Here is a 15,235-nt window from a genome sequence, read left to right on the forward strand (position 1 = left end):
TTCATCCTGAGTTTTTGATTTTCGTTTGGTCAAGTTCAAGTGCACACTGATCAAGCAAGCCAAGGCTTCCCAGCAGTTTGTGGAGCTGTTCTTTGTCTTCATCAACAAGCAACCGCTCTGACCCAGTGCATCTCTTGATAAATTTAGATTTGGTGTAATATCCTTAAGAAGGGATCTGGCCAGCATTTGGGCAAGAACAGTGCCTGCTATGGATCTACCAGAAGCAGCCCCATTGCATTGCACTGCCTCCTTTCCATTTATTTGGTGTTCTAACAGCTCCCCAGTTGTAATCAACTTTGGGATTACTATGCTGTTATGTAGAGTGCTTTCCATTTTTATCAGAACATCTTGCAGATTAAACTTCATGCCTTACAGGAAGCTCCATTTTATATCAATACAAACATTTTTATTAATGAAGCTTGTAATTCCATCAAAAAACAATATGCTCGTTTGGCAAAACCAGAAAGCTATGCAGACTGGCATGAAATATGCTGCCTTTAACATCTTCAGTGCTTGTAGCCAGGATCAATCTTTCTACAACTGGAAAGGAATCAATATCAGATTTGCTGACTTAATTCCACCTGGGGTTTCCCATCCACCTCTGTTCCAAAGTTCACACAAGTTGCAGTTCTTTGCAGACTCTGGAATTTCCCTCATGTTCCAAAATTTCCTTAAAACCAGCAGCAGGTCAGACTGCTGCCACTTGTCCTGATCTGAAACGTGCATCACTCGGCTGATCACTGGTGAAAGTTCTCTGGTTTGGATGGAGCATGTTGCTACCACTGAAGGATCTAAATATGCCACTTTTCAAATCAGGGACAGAAATAGGTATTACAAGGCTGCTTCCTGACTGATGCGGCAGTCCATTACTCCTGGATATGTTTCTCATCATTTTCCATCCCTTTTTTGAAAGTCAGCTTTTACTTTCTCTCTCATTCAAGGTAAAAGTGGTTATTTAATAACTCCAAGCAACTGCATTCTTACACACCATTAAACTGGAGGGGCTTAATTCCCATTGCTGTTTGTCCTTAAGTAGGTTTCAGTTAAGTGTACATTTAAATACTTAACTGTAATCTTAACAACCTCTTAACTCCAAATCATCAACACCAGAGAGGGTTGAAGTCATATGCACAATGAGATGGTCCTTTCAGCACAACACAGCTCTCCATGTCTGTGTGCAATCTGACGTACTATCTGATCTCTACTGTGCAAACACCATTCACTGGCTTTGGGAGGGCCTGAACTCTGTGCCTCAATGAATGTCTTTATTGAAATATATCTTAGTTTATATAGTAAATACTTGCTTTATCTGTGCCACTTCAAACTCTCCATTTCAGATGTTAGTGAGTAAATATTTTGTCTCACCGCCAGATCTGTGGGTTCAGACAGGTATGGAGGGATGTAAGTAGGAGCTGATTGACTCACAGAAACATTTATTTTCATCTGATAACCAGCGTGGAAGCCCTGTATTCAAAATCAGTTCTATCAGGACAGAGAATAGCTTTCTGTAACAGAAAGTTTTAGGCTTGCCAAGCCAAGGATGCTATCGCAAGCTCATCTCATCTCTCTGATCATATCTGTCTCTGAAAAAGGCATGATTCTCCTTTGTCAGCTCATGCCATGGCACAGACATTCACAGGGACGTCGAGCAATGCTCATCAAAGAGAGCTACAGCTGGAAGCTGCATTGCCTTTGTGTTGAACATTGCGACAGGAGGTGCCTATTTAAGACCTACCAAGGCTCTGCAGAAATGTAGGCTGTTAGTCCATCCCTAAGGAGTACCTTCACCTTTTGCTCATGTTGCCCATAAAAATCTCTGGTGCTGTGATATTTACAAATGGTAGCATGTGATGTGCTACCGTAGCTCCACACCGGTTTGCTCTGCCTGGCCAACAAAACTGTTTCTAAAGGGAGGATATCCAGGACTGTTTGCTAATAAACATTATCGATAATCATATGTGTAATGTTCATGAATTTCCTAACACTTGCTTGTGTTTTCACATTAAGCCAGGGGCTGTCCAAATTCTTGTAAGCAATAAATCACATGCCTCACCCTCCACACAACAGCAGAGCCAAGTTTACTGAATAAAATATTCACACGGTGCCTATTCATCTCCTTGCGGTTAGGGCCCATTCAGGTGAGCACAGGAATCCAGCCAGTGACTGGCAGCAGTTTCCTGGCTCAGGTGCAGGCAGCCTGCTGATCCCACTCACCAAAATGATGCCCCAGTGGCTGCAGTTTGCTGATGCCTTTGGGAGAGGGCTCTGCACATGGCAGGGTGAAGCCAATGAGCAACATTAGCTGTTCTCTGAGCCTTCCAGGTGTGAATATAGGTCGTTCCTCTGCTTGCACAGCAGCCGACCAGCTGATGCTATCATCCAGACGTTCTTCTCAGGCTGCAAGATTTCTATGGTGACTCTGTGTTCAAACAAAGCAGAGCGCCTGTTGCATCCCTTAAAGCAGACTGTCACAATAAAGATTTAACAAGAATATTAATGTCATTGGCTAGAAAGAAAGATGCTATTTAAATGATTATTTTCCTTGAGTGTTTTAACAGAAGTTTTAGTTCAGTATAAAGAGCAGCTTTGCCTCCTTTTATAAGAATTGGCAGGAAGAGGTAATATTTTAGCTGACGCGTAATCTATCTTGACTCTATTGCTTTTTTATTGTTTGTCAGAAAGGCCCTGGGGGTAAACATTATTTCTTTGTCTGTTTGGGCCCTGGCTTTATGCCAGGGACACATTTCTCACATCAAGCATGTTTCTGCATACCAGTGGGGGATAGACTGGGTGAGGACAAATTACCAGCTCTGCACACAGGCCTCTCCGGTGCCATTTACACATCTGCAGAGAGGTCATGGGAGTCAGAGGGTGCAAGGGGGAATGAGCTGCAGGGAGCTCCCCTGGCTCCCCTGGAAGCTGTTGGCTGACAGCTCAGCCCAGCACCTTGTGCCTCGTTCCCAGCACTTGTGTCTGAAGAGCTGCAAACCTCTCAGCCAGTGCTGATGCAGGCCAGCCAGACGGCCAGACGTGCTCGCTGTGTGCATGGATGAGCCCAGGCAATGACTTCGCAGTGATCTGCTAATTCAGGTGAAACAAATTCTCTCACTTGATCTCATGCACCGTTCAATAAAGAGCTGACTTACATTCTCAGCAAAGCTCTTGTGCTTTACAGTTTGGAGAGCTCATTTCCCTCGATGCCAGCTTTGGAGTCAGTTTTCCTGGGACGCCAAGCACACAGCAATTGCTAAGTGCCTTTGTTATCATCCACACCTAATAAAAGTTTATAACTGTGTGCCCTCCTCTGTCCCGCAATGTCAACGTCACCTCCTTGGCAAATTGTTGAAATATTAAGTCCAGTACTTTTCTGGCCTCTTCAGTCCCTGGGGCTTGTATGGGCAGCCCTCTCTGTTAAGCTGAATGCACACATCCCCATAGCATAGGGCTCCCACACAGATAACTGTGGCTCTACTGCTAAGCCCAGCCCAGTTCCCAATTCCTGCCTTGCATCTCTTGCCACTGAGGCAGAGTCTGTTTGGCCTGCCTTGACCCATGTAAACACTTCTCTACATACAAAACCAGTTATTCTCTCTCCTTTCTCTAGAAGATAAGCAGATTTCTGTTCCCAGAACCAGGTTAGTTCCTGGCGTCTTCTACTAGACTGTCTGGGTTTGTAGCTGTTACTCTCTGTGCAGCAGAATTGCTAAAACAGAGTCCCAGTCTTACTGAAATGCAGGATATTAAGTTGATAGATGTAGCCTGGGCTCTGCATTTTGAGAGAACTGAGTGTAAAGGAAGCAGTGAACAGCCAGGAGGTGTCAGTGAAATCCTGGTCTTTTATCAGGGCCAAAGTCTTTTGTCCTGATAAGAGGTTCAAGGTATCCAGAGCTGCTCTAGGTTTCCTCACTCCTCACCAAGCAGTGAGAAGCTTATTGTTCAGTGAGCTCAGAAGAAACTGAGACAGAGGCAGCCAGCCATAGGAAAAGCAGGCCAGCAACACACTCATGCAGAAAAAAAAGAAAAAAAAAAACAAAAAAAGGAAAAGGAAAAAAGAAAAGGGAAAGGAAAAGGAAAAGGAGGAGGATGTTTCTTGTTAAGACTTGTGAGACATGTGGACACAAGTGTTGGGGGGAAGGAGAAAAGAGAAATACTTTCAGGTGCAGAGAGGTGGTCATGGACATCTTGTCTGGAAACATCCAGCTTCCCAGTTTGGCTCTCAGGGCTCCTCTAGGCTGAAAGTATGGAGGAAGCCCAGGATGCTCCTTATGCTCAGTGGGTCCTGTAGGATGGGCAGACAAAAGAAAGATGGCACTGCTGGAAGCTCTGGGGATCCAGCTGGCAGCAGCTACTGTGGCAAGTTTGGGTCCAAACAGTGAGGGTGCTGTGAGCTGAATTGCTTGGGTGTCAAATGGAGTTAAATTGTGTTTCCAAGTCAAATGCTTTCTCATAATGCATTACTTAGGACTGCTGAAGGGCAAGGTCTGGAGGAGAACAGAAAGATCTAGTTATGGTCCTTTGGAAATGACTCACTCTTTTTTTCAGTTTAAGGTTTGACGGCTTCTGTGGGTGGCTTATGAGCTGAACCTTCTCTCCAAACACAAGGACACAGGGGTCTGTCACATATCCCATGAAGAACCATCACCTAGAAACTGTGCTTCACCTCGTGAGAATCTCAGTCAGGTAAGATATTTCTAGCATCTTTCTGAGTATTTATCAGTACCAAGAAGTACTGGGAGATTCAATTGTATTCATTATTATGAAGCTCACACCCCAGCCATGAATGTTGACTGAGATTTTTTTCTGTCAAAGTCATTTAGGGAAGTCCCTCTCTTTTCACAATAGAGACATCAATAGACATTTCATTAGAAGTTTCCATGGGTGAAGAAGTAGTTTTGTCTACTATATGGAACATAAATATTCATCCTTCAGACCTGGTTCAGGTCTGGATGTGCTGCAGACCTCCTGGGTGTGTCAGGGACTAAGCCTGCCCTGTCCACTTGTGTCTGTGCATCAGGTTGTTGAGGAAGGAAGCTTATATAGTGGCATGATTGTAAGGTCTACTCAGCTCCATCTCGTATCTGTTTAGAGGTCTCTATCCTATGGACACCCTGTGCTTTATGCCACAACACGCTGCAGTGACAAGCTATCCTCAGAGCAGTCCTGCCTCACAAGCAAGCATTGCTCTGTCCAACAAGAGGTTATGTATTGCTCAATGAAAGCAGGCAGTGAAGAGAGCTAGCAGGAAATGGGCCTTGGATCAGGGTTTTTCCTTGCATTTCTTTTACTGCATCCATTAAGCTCACTTCCCCCACATCTGGCATGTTGGGGCCTTCTAATTCTTAAATCAGCCATGAGAGAAATAATGGAAAAGGAATTGAAATCACAAAGGAGAATGTGCTCAGAGATCTTCCTTTTGTAGGTGTAAAGCACAGAGAGTGAAGGGGGAACAGATTCTAAAATATTTGCTCTTTCAGGGATGGGTGCAAGCACTGGGCTGTTGTTTTTGTTGAAAGCTCTGGGGGCAAAGAGGTTTTTGTCAATGTTTTACTAGTCTTTGGATGACGGTTTGAAACTGCAGCAAGAAATGTGATTCCTGGCTTAGCAGACAGGTTCTGCAAGTCAAGCCTTCTGTTTATTTTAATATTTCAGGGATCCTTCAGTGTGTGTCACATGGACGAAAAGAAAGGGGGAAACTCCTCCTCCTGCATGAACACGGCCACAGAATTGTCTTAAAGGTGCCGAGTTCCTATAATCCATGTGCAGCACACACAGCCCTCTTCCCACCCAGACCATCCCAGCAGGGAAGTCCTGCTGGGCCAGCTCAGCCCCATGGGTACACCTGGCTGTGGACTTGCACAAACACCATGAGTACCATCAAGCTAAATTATAAGTTAAAACTAGAGGTCATCCAAGTGATGGTTTCTAAGCACCTTCCAAGAGAAGTGGGAGAAACTCGTTGCCCAAAACTTCTGAAGCTGTGCTGGAACCCATTGTAGGTGATCTCCTGAGTCAGCTACATAAAGACTGCAGACTCAGAAATAAGAATGTAGAAATGTGTGACTCCCATCATATGTAGAAATGCATGTATAACTTCTGGCTCCAAGTACTTCTACCTGCTTCTAGTGTCTAGAACATGAAACTGTATGGAGGGTTTGCTCTTGTGACTGAGGCTGCAGTACAGAGGAGTGCATTAACCTAGAGAGGTGGTACATATCCATGGTCAGCTCACCGTTTTCTCACATGCTTGTTTTCTAGAGGTGCTCATGGAGGCTGTGATCAGACAGCAAACTGTATGGTCTTCTTAAGCTAAGTTGACCCAGCTTTGACTGTCATTTTTGACCAGACACGTCTGGGTGAGCCCTGGGTGCTCTGCAACTGAGCAGCATAAGAATATCTAAAGCCTGCTGCTAACAGTGGGACACTTCTTTGCTGACATACCAAACCATTATAACAGTATCCATCACAGGTTAATAGTCTGTGTGTGAGTGAATGAGTGATGTGTGAAGAGGTGTCGCATCTGGTCCTTGTGCTGTTTCTGCTATCACAAAGAAGAATAGGAGCTGTAAAATAAAAAGGGTGTATTTAATGTCAGGAGAAAACATAGGCCCACCTATGATGCTAGCTCAGGCACAAGAGCGTGGCAGCCAAGATGGGTTAGATCAGCCCCAAGGTGGCTCCAGCCTGTGCCAGCAGCACCTGAGCAGGTCATTCTATGATATGATATAATATACTGTGATATGGTATGATATGATATGATTGATATGATATGATATGATATGATAATGATATGATCAGGCAGAAACTCTCCAGTCACTTTGTACTCCAGCTGCTCTGCTTTTGCTGAGCCAGGTTCTCTGAGCAGCTGGACTGAGATACAGGCTGGCTGGGCTGCATGCACAGGATCACAGGTTCTGATCTGGGAGTTGGATGACAACATTTCATAGAAGCAATGTTTTATTTTCTCTGTTGCCCAATAGCAGTGGCTCTGTGCTGGGGAGGACCCTTAGGGGGGAAGCAGAATTCCTGTGGGGAGAGATGTAGAGCCCCTGCAGGGGATTTCCCTCTGCCCATAGGAGCTCAGCAGGCTGTGCAGAGCCCGGCATCCTGAAACCACAGCCCATCCATCAGCACATTACCCCATGTGTGATTACATTGGATTTCACCACCCTCACCACTCTCCTTCATGTGTTTATAATCACCATCATTATTCTAGAGTTACAGAGCAGAAGCATCCTATGCAAATCAGGGATGCCAGGTGAGCAAATGAATTAGTGACATCCCTTCATTTCAAAAACCTGAGCCCTTGGAGGGTTACTCCCTGCATACCACAGGAAAAGCGCATGAGGTGAAACCCACTGGGAGCTGAGTCACTGTTCTTTTCATAGCATGAGTTTGCCATGAACAGCAGAGTTTGGGATGCAGAAGCACGTTAGCTTGCAGTGAAATCATTCCAGAAAGCTTTTCATGGTGTCACAACTGTTGAGTCTCACTCAGGAGGTAAGGGCTGGCTTCTGGCTCTGCACACACAGTGCATCATCTCCATTTGCCTTAGTTTTCCCCATCTATAAACTCTAGTCATGGTGAAAAAACCACCACTTTTGTCAGAGATAGCAGGCTATCCTAAGTGTAAACATAACACCTAAAAAGCAATGCTTTTCCCTGTGCTTTAGTCCTGCCCCTGTCTGTGCACCTGGCCAAACCCCAGCATGACAGCATAGGCAAAAGTCAGGCCAAGGACTGCACAGGAGGGTATGTTCCTGCTGCCCATGTAGGCATAGCAAGCTCTTTTAAGATGTGTTGTCATACCAGGAAAGGTAGGATACTCTGCTCAGGACACATTAAACACAGGATCCAGTTAATTTATGTGACCTGGCACTCTGAAAACTAATAAAAGCCAGTTTATGCTTTCACTCGCACATGATTAATGGGAGAGCTCTCCATCATATATCACAGCCCATGCCCTAGCTAGGACAAAAATGTACAGATTATGGAAGAAATTGGGAATTAACAAAACAGCTGTTAACTGAGCTCAAAATACTCCACCACGGTGCCGCTGTAAATCAGAGAATCGCCTGTGACAGTTCTCCTTGGCTGTTTGCATGGGGCTGTTCACAGCAGATGAGCCAGAGGATTCCCTCTCCTAGAGAAGGGGCCTGCCCAGGGCCAGGTGTGGGTGGACCCATGGCAGCCAAACCCCTGGCCTCCAGGAGCCTGCACACAGGGCAGGGTAAAGAATAGCAGCAAGCCAGTGAATGGCTTTCCTGTATTCACTGCACAGGATGTTGCTCCCCTTAGTCTTCTCAGTTGCCTGAACAGCAGTTTGGTGTATAGCTCTTGGAGAGCAATTAGTCTGTAGTAACATTTAATGTATTTACAGAGATGCAAAGAAACGGAACTTCCTCTCTCAGGACAGGCAGGGTGCAAAGTGCCAAAGTCACATGAAAGACATTGTTGTATGGGTCACTCCAGGCAGAAGCAGGTTTCCAAGAGGGAAGGGCCAGATGTGGGGATGCAGCAGCCTGGAGTCACTCTGGATCACAACAACCGGACCCATGGGAACTCAGAGTCCCGTAGCCCTTGTCCTTGCTGACACACGGTGCCCATCTCACTGCTTGATAAAAGCCTGCCTTCCTGCCACTTTCCAAATAGGTTTATTTCCTGACCTAAGCAACATCACTGGGGCAGCAAGAAAAAACAGTGGCTAACAGGCACATCCTTTGCCTGATCCTCTGAGGGCCAGAGGTGGACCTTGCCCAGCAGGATGTGGGGAGCCAGGGCACTACGACTGGTCACACGCCACCAGCAGAAACAAAGCAAAAAAGATGCTTCACAATAGTGAAAAATAAAATACAGAGTAACGAGAGTATTTATGTCATTTCCTGATGGGCAGTTATATAGCATGATAACAGGATGGGGTCCCACTGTCAGTTCCCGGACAGCTCAGGCAATTTCCCATAACCCCAGTGACTAAATAATGTCATGAGGTGAGCCTGGAGCCCTGCATCCTGCTTCGCTCATTTCCCCAAGCAGCACCTGGCTCATGCAGGACGTGAGGATCCATCCCAGCGCAGTTGGACACACCTGGGGAACCGAGAGCCTTTCACCAGCTTTGAAAAGGAGTCAAGAGCAAGTGGGTGATCCAGAATATGCAGCTCCAAGGGTGTTTGCCCTGCAAAGGGATCTGGCGGTGCTGGTTCCCACCAACTTCTGTTGCTAAATAGAGGCCTAGTAAGTTGCAGGCAGACAGCCCTGGGTAAGGCGTACAGGGAGGAGTCCCATTTACTGCTCACAGGCAACATATTTTGTTTGTGAACCATGAAGACACGTGATCCAAATAATGAACAGTGGCTACTCGGAATGCTGGTCCTTCACATGCTGATGATATTAGGAGCAAATCACAAGTTTGTTGCCACAGTCCTGTCCAGCATAGTCCAAGTAGCATCATTCACCTGGCAAACAGGGTCTTTCCATCAGTCTGACTGCAGAGAGAAGCAGCTCCATCCTCCCCAGCACATCAGCAGGAGCCCCGAGCAGGGCAGGACCTCACAGAGCCATGTGCTGAGGCCGGCTGCCTGCCGCAGAGTCCTTGCTCTCGCAGCAGGATTGCTTGATGGATCACCTGGAAAGACAAACCCACTTAAACTTCCCAAGGACTCAAACAACCGCCTTATGGCCCATCAGGGGATCTCCCTTTGACATGTTCCTTTGGATCATGTGTTTAAGTCATCATTTTCTATCTGCACTTTGCAGATCCACAACTTGCTGCTGGGGCACCATCCGTCCTCAGACAAACCTGCCAATGTGTCCCACTCACTCCTAAATCACAACATACTCATAGAGATTCACTGCCATCTCTCCCCAGTAACAAAAGCCCATCAGAACTAACTTGGGCGTTTTAATGGCTTCAGAGACACCAGCAGCAGTGTTAGAAAGTATTTTTTTAAAGTTGTACTCTGCGATTCTCCTAAACACTATTCTCCTTAAGAGCAGGCACTGGAGAACCAACAAAGTGATATACTCATGCCATTCATACCATCCAGCAATGTAAGACTGCTGTCTTCATGTGCTAATGCTGAAGTCTGCATAGCACAAGGAATAGCTGGCTACAGGCTGAGATCTCAGCCGATGGAGGAGCAGAGGCAGCAGAGCTGTGGGCTGGGCTGCACTGGAGCACTCCTCACTTTGGCTGTTTCTTTCCACACCATTGGAATCAGGACCCTCGGTGCAGATGGGCAGATCCTGCCAGCAGCCCCAAGCCTTGTTGTGAGGGCCCTTCCTAGGAGTGCAGCAACACAACATGATCAGCCCTGATGGGAATGACATCCCTTGTTGGTGGCAGTGAAGGACCAGGAGATGAGTCCTTCTTGCCTGCTTTATTACTACAAAACCAGCTGGACCAAAGCAGCCTGGTTGTTGGTCAAAAAGAGCAACGGAACTGACAAGATGCTTTTACTGAGAGAAAAAAAATAAAAGACAGTTCATTTCTCCCTCAGACAAAAGCCAGACAGTCGGATACTGATGTTTTCTGTGTTGATCAGCCACCAGGCAAGAAGATGCTGCCAGCATGACCCCACCAGAAGCCCTGAGCTCCGCTCCGCCGGTGGCTCTGGCCGTGCAAAAGGATTTCCATCCCTTTGAGACACAGAACTTTTTTACCTCATATATGATATAAAATCAGTTTCATAATACAGGCAAAATCTATCATAATCTCCATGCTCAGTGCTTATTTCAGAGCCAGCTGCAGCTGTCACAGCCTAATACTCTCTGCTTAGGGTCCGTGTGTGCACAGCTGGCCCTGGCCGAGCACCTGCCCTCGGCCCTCAGAGCTGAGCAGGGATCGCCCTGTTGGGTCTGGGCTCTGGGACACGGCTGCCAGTTTTGTTTTGAAACCCTCCATTAAAACATGCAGAGAGGAGGGTGCCCTATTCCAAGAGAGCTTGGCTGGATTATTTGGATTTAGAGAGCAAAGTGTCAGGTTTGTGTTTAATGAATATCTCCATCAATCATCTCAGCTGCCCGTGGAATAATTACCTTGCGCAGCCCACAGTGGCAGGTACATGGCTGAGTTGGGACACAGAGCAGGCTTTATTAGAAGCCCTTCTGTAATACTCACTGTTATTATCATTTGCTTCAATTACGTTCATGGTTGGTGCTCTGCAATAGATGGCTATTTATTCCTTCTCGGGGCGCTCCAGCACACCGGTACCTCACATTCCTGTGGCATTGCCACCCATGGGTGCTCACCCCGACCTCTGAGGCACAAAAACAAAGTTTGCCAGAGGAGGCAGTTACCACCATTTTCAGCGAAGCACAAACCAGAAGGAGCTCATTCAGGTCCTTTCTCAGCAGCTCTGGCTTGGACTCTTTCATGCTCACACATGCACATGAGGACACGAGTAGCCCTGAGAGGCAACGGAGACAAGCTAGGCTAATTGTGTAGAAGTAATCGTTAAACAATTACAGACTCATTCCCTGTGCAGTCTCCATTGCCTGCAGACCCCTCAGCAATGAATTTGGCCCCTCTCACCCCTGCCCTCACCAGCCTTTATCCCTAAGTGTCAGTAGGTTGAAATGCCCAAGCTGTGGGCTTTAAAGGACTTTACAAGTTGAGTTTACAAGCTCCATAAAACTACAAATTCTCCCTCCTTACTGCAGAATTACCTTGTAAAACATGTTCTGCAGTGTGTCAGTCTGATGGGACGGGCAGCAAAAGCAAGGCAGGGTCTGAATGGCAGCAAGCAGCAGAGGGAACGCATCTGGTGTCAGGTAGGGTTGCAAGCTGGGAGGGGAGAAAGCAGGGGGTAGACATGGTTGGCTTCCTTGACCCACTTCAGGCCGTTGATGCTGCTAATTGCATGCTGGGGGTCTGCAGAGTTTATGTGCTTCAGCTTGCTTTCTGTGTTTAGGGGCATGTTGCCCTGAATAGCATCTGAAAAGAAAGGAAATGAGCAGCAGCCTCAACAGATCCACCTTTGGGAGCAAATGCTGAGTGATGTACAAACAGGGGCCTGTTGCTGGATGTTGTTTTAAATATGTCTCTTAAAATACACTTGTTCCCAGATATGATGACAGGTAACACAATCTCAAGGGCAGTCTTAGAGTAAGAAGGGATGGATAAAGCTCTGCCAAGTCAGGTGGCATGCAGCTGCCCCAGCCCTGCAGTGCCCGGTGCTCTGACCCTTGCAGCGCCTGCTGAGGGGTGACAAGCTCTGGCTGTTCTGATTTGAAGGACTCATGTCAGGGCCACAGTCCTGTAGAGTCCACCGATGCCTCAAGGAGTCGCAGCACAGCAGCTTCACTCAGCAGGTCTGAGGTCTCACAGGGGCCAGACCATTTGGGGCTGTGCAGAAAAGCTATAATCTTCCCCAAATCCTTTTATGCATTAGTGACAGGATTTAATTCTGCCCCAGTTACAGTGCAGGAAGTCTGCTGGCATTTTTTTGTTTGTTTGTTGATGCTTTCTCCTTTTGATATAAAATTCAGCAGGTTCCGAGCAGGGGCTCACAGTGAAGGTCAGGAAGGGACCCAGGTCTGTATTTGGTTTTCAAGGACTGGACACTGCAAGGGGCCCAACTTTATGCCCCACTGCAGCCACCCGAGTCTTTCTCAGAGGGACACCAGGTTTCCAAAGTGCTCATCACTCCCAGCCTCCTCTTTGGCCACAAAGCACCCACCTTCCACACAGTTTCTTGGCTCCAAACGCTCAGACTGGCCTCTGCCTCCTTCCTCCTCCTGAAAACCTCCCCTGCTGGTCCCTACCTGGCTGCAGGCTCTGGGCTGGTTTCCAGCCCCAGCAGAGGCAGCGGGTGTGGGCTGTGTGCCTGGGGCACGGCAGCTGCCCCATGGCTACTGGCCCGTTTGGCTGGCTTCTTAAATCTGTAGGGGCAGCACAAATGGAGCTGCAACATTTTTTAGATGCTTGAGAGGACAAAGTTGATACGTGATTCCCCTGCTTACCCTCCTGCTAATTTTGAATGCAAAATGTTTACAAACAGCTGCTGCAACATCCCTGAGGTCCAAAGAAAAATATTCTGCTAAGAGGGAAAAAGATCTTAGCGTGGACTGCGCCCAGGGATTTCACGAACAGAGCCAGGAACTTGTTCGGATGTTTCCTTTCTAGACTTTGGGTTAACAGGGTCTGTGGAGAAGGGAGAGTTCATCATTCCTAACAGCTGTGACTGTGCTGGGGCTGCACTACCACCCTTGGAAAGGATGCCAGCCGTGTCCCAGCCTGACTTAAGCTGCTAGAGCAGCAGTAGCCACCCCTGTCCATGTGACAGCTACCTGCTCAAGACCCTACAGCTGTAGCAGCATCCCTGCTCCCACCCAGGGTAGGAGAGGACGTGACACGCGTTCCCTGGGTACCACTGGCATTGCCTCGCTGGCAGCAGAGTGACTCCAGCTGACCATGTGTTTAAGAGGGCAGTGCCTCCCTGTCTCTTTATTCACACATTGCCCCTCTGCTCTTCCTGCTTGGATCGCTTTCCATCGCCAGGTTGGGCAGAAGGAGCTGCTTTCTCACCCCAGAGAGAGAGATTGCTCTGCCACAAAACAGGGTTAAAAATCAGCTCCTGAAACAGAGACGGTCAGAGCCGTCCAGCTAAAGTTTTCTTTCAGAGTCTCCATTACTGGATGCTTTTTCCTGCTTTTCTAAATGGAGTTTCTGAAAGAAGAGAAAGAAGTCCCTGTTCCAGAGGTATTAAGCCCTTTAAAGATACTTTAAGTAACAAAGCAAAGATTAGAGAACACAGATCAGATGTTTTTCCTATCAAAGACTTTTCTTTCTTTCTTTCTTTTTTCCCCACTGCGGACGCTGCGCGGCTCCTCTGGGCCGGGCTTCATTAAGGCTGTTAACATCGCGGCACTGATGGCTCTGCCCAGCTCACGGTTTGGGTGGCCTGAACTAGAATCTCCCAGAGGGCTCATTACAGGTGGTAGGCAGACAGGGCTGGAGCCTGGGCCACACCACATATCCCTGAGAGAAATATGTTTCCCTGACCGAAAAAGCACAATATTATATTCTTAAAACATTCCAGCCCTGTCTGGGTGTTCTCTGCATGCATTCCTGTACGTGGGATTATTATTGTAGAGAATTTATAAAGTCATTCATTTCTCTGGAAGTGTATGACACGCGTTTTGGTTGAATGGGCCCAGTGCAAACTGAGAGCCATGTGGTGCTATAAAAACACAACAGTAAATAAATCAGCAGGGAGAATTTACACTTCAGCCTTCTGATTGTTTTTACATTCAGAGGCTCAGACTGGGAGCCAGAGTGTAAAATAAATACCTGGAGCACCAAAAGTGCAGCGTCACACTGATGCCCACGAGCAGTCGCACCAGTGAAACCGAGATACGTGCAAAGAGAGCGTGTTTACAGCCAGCCTGCGGTGACCTTTTTCTCTTTGGCTGTTTCCTATTTTTCTTGGTGATACCTCAGATCTTTATTATGGTATTGTCGGCCCTGGTGCTCCTGTGAGTGAAGGTTGCGTCAGACCCTCACGGGTTTCAGTGCTTTTTTTTTTCCCAGGGGTTATTTTTATCGCTGCTCTTTAGAAAGAAAAAAAAAAAAGAGAGAGAGAAAGAAATCACTCCAGGCTGAAACTTGCCAGCTCCTGGGTGTTGCCAGGAGGAAATCGCTCTTTTCATCTGTGAAAAACAGGAATGGAAGGAGCTGGTAGATGGATGTCCGGCTCTGTACTGTCCTGGTGCTGCCATGGCATGGGGAGCCCAGCCCGGAGGCTGCACTCCAACCTGCCCTCAGTGGGAGCCAAAGGGTGCTGCTCCCGTGCTGACAAGGTGGGGAGGCGACAAGGTGACCCTGCAATTTAGCGCTCTTCAATTGGAGGAATTTCTGCTGCGCGTGTCCATGCATAACGTGAGAATGTCACCCAGCTGCAATTTCACCCCGAAGTGGCAAAGGGTGAAATCATTGTTGATGACATCAAATTGTTTTCGGAAAATGAAAGCTATTCTGAGACGGGTGGAACTTTCCTATACTGAAGCAAACCTTTTCCGGGCACAAAAGCGGATCGCAAATACCGTGAGGCAGTGAAACAAGCCCTGAATTAAACTTCTCCCCCAGAGCCCCCTGCCTGCCCCAGTTGCTCTGGCTGATTTCACCTCTGCTGACCATTGCACAAAAACAGATTTTTGCTGTGCTGCCAGAAGAGCACTCGGGTTATTTACCACCTCAGAGCTGGGTCCATTGCCAGTTCTGATGGACCGTTTCTCATTA

At 47.3% G+C, this 15,235-nt stretch overlaps 1 protein-coding gene across 2 annotated transcripts in view; it reads left to right on the forward strand.

The window, feature by feature from the left end:
* The window catches only part of TBX1 (T-box transcription factor 1), a 119,012-nt gene that overhangs the window by 57,553 nt on the left and 46,224 nt on the right, over window positions 1–15,235 (forward strand). For both annotated transcript variants that reach the window (XM_085555535.1, XM_085555536.1), the window contains exon 2: window positions 4,543–4,680. The gene's annotated coding sequence lies outside the window, so the exon portion shown is untranslated. The remainder of the gene's footprint in view (window positions 1–4,542; window positions 4,681–15,235) is intronic.

The sequence above is a fragment of the Coturnix japonica genome, chromosome 9, assembly GCF_054131305.1.
Source record: "Coturnix japonica strain WE chromosome 9, WE-NBRP24, whole genome shotgun sequence".
In the NCBI taxonomy this organism is placed as follows: domain Eukaryota; kingdom Metazoa; phylum Chordata; class Aves; order Galliformes; family Phasianidae; genus Coturnix; species Coturnix japonica.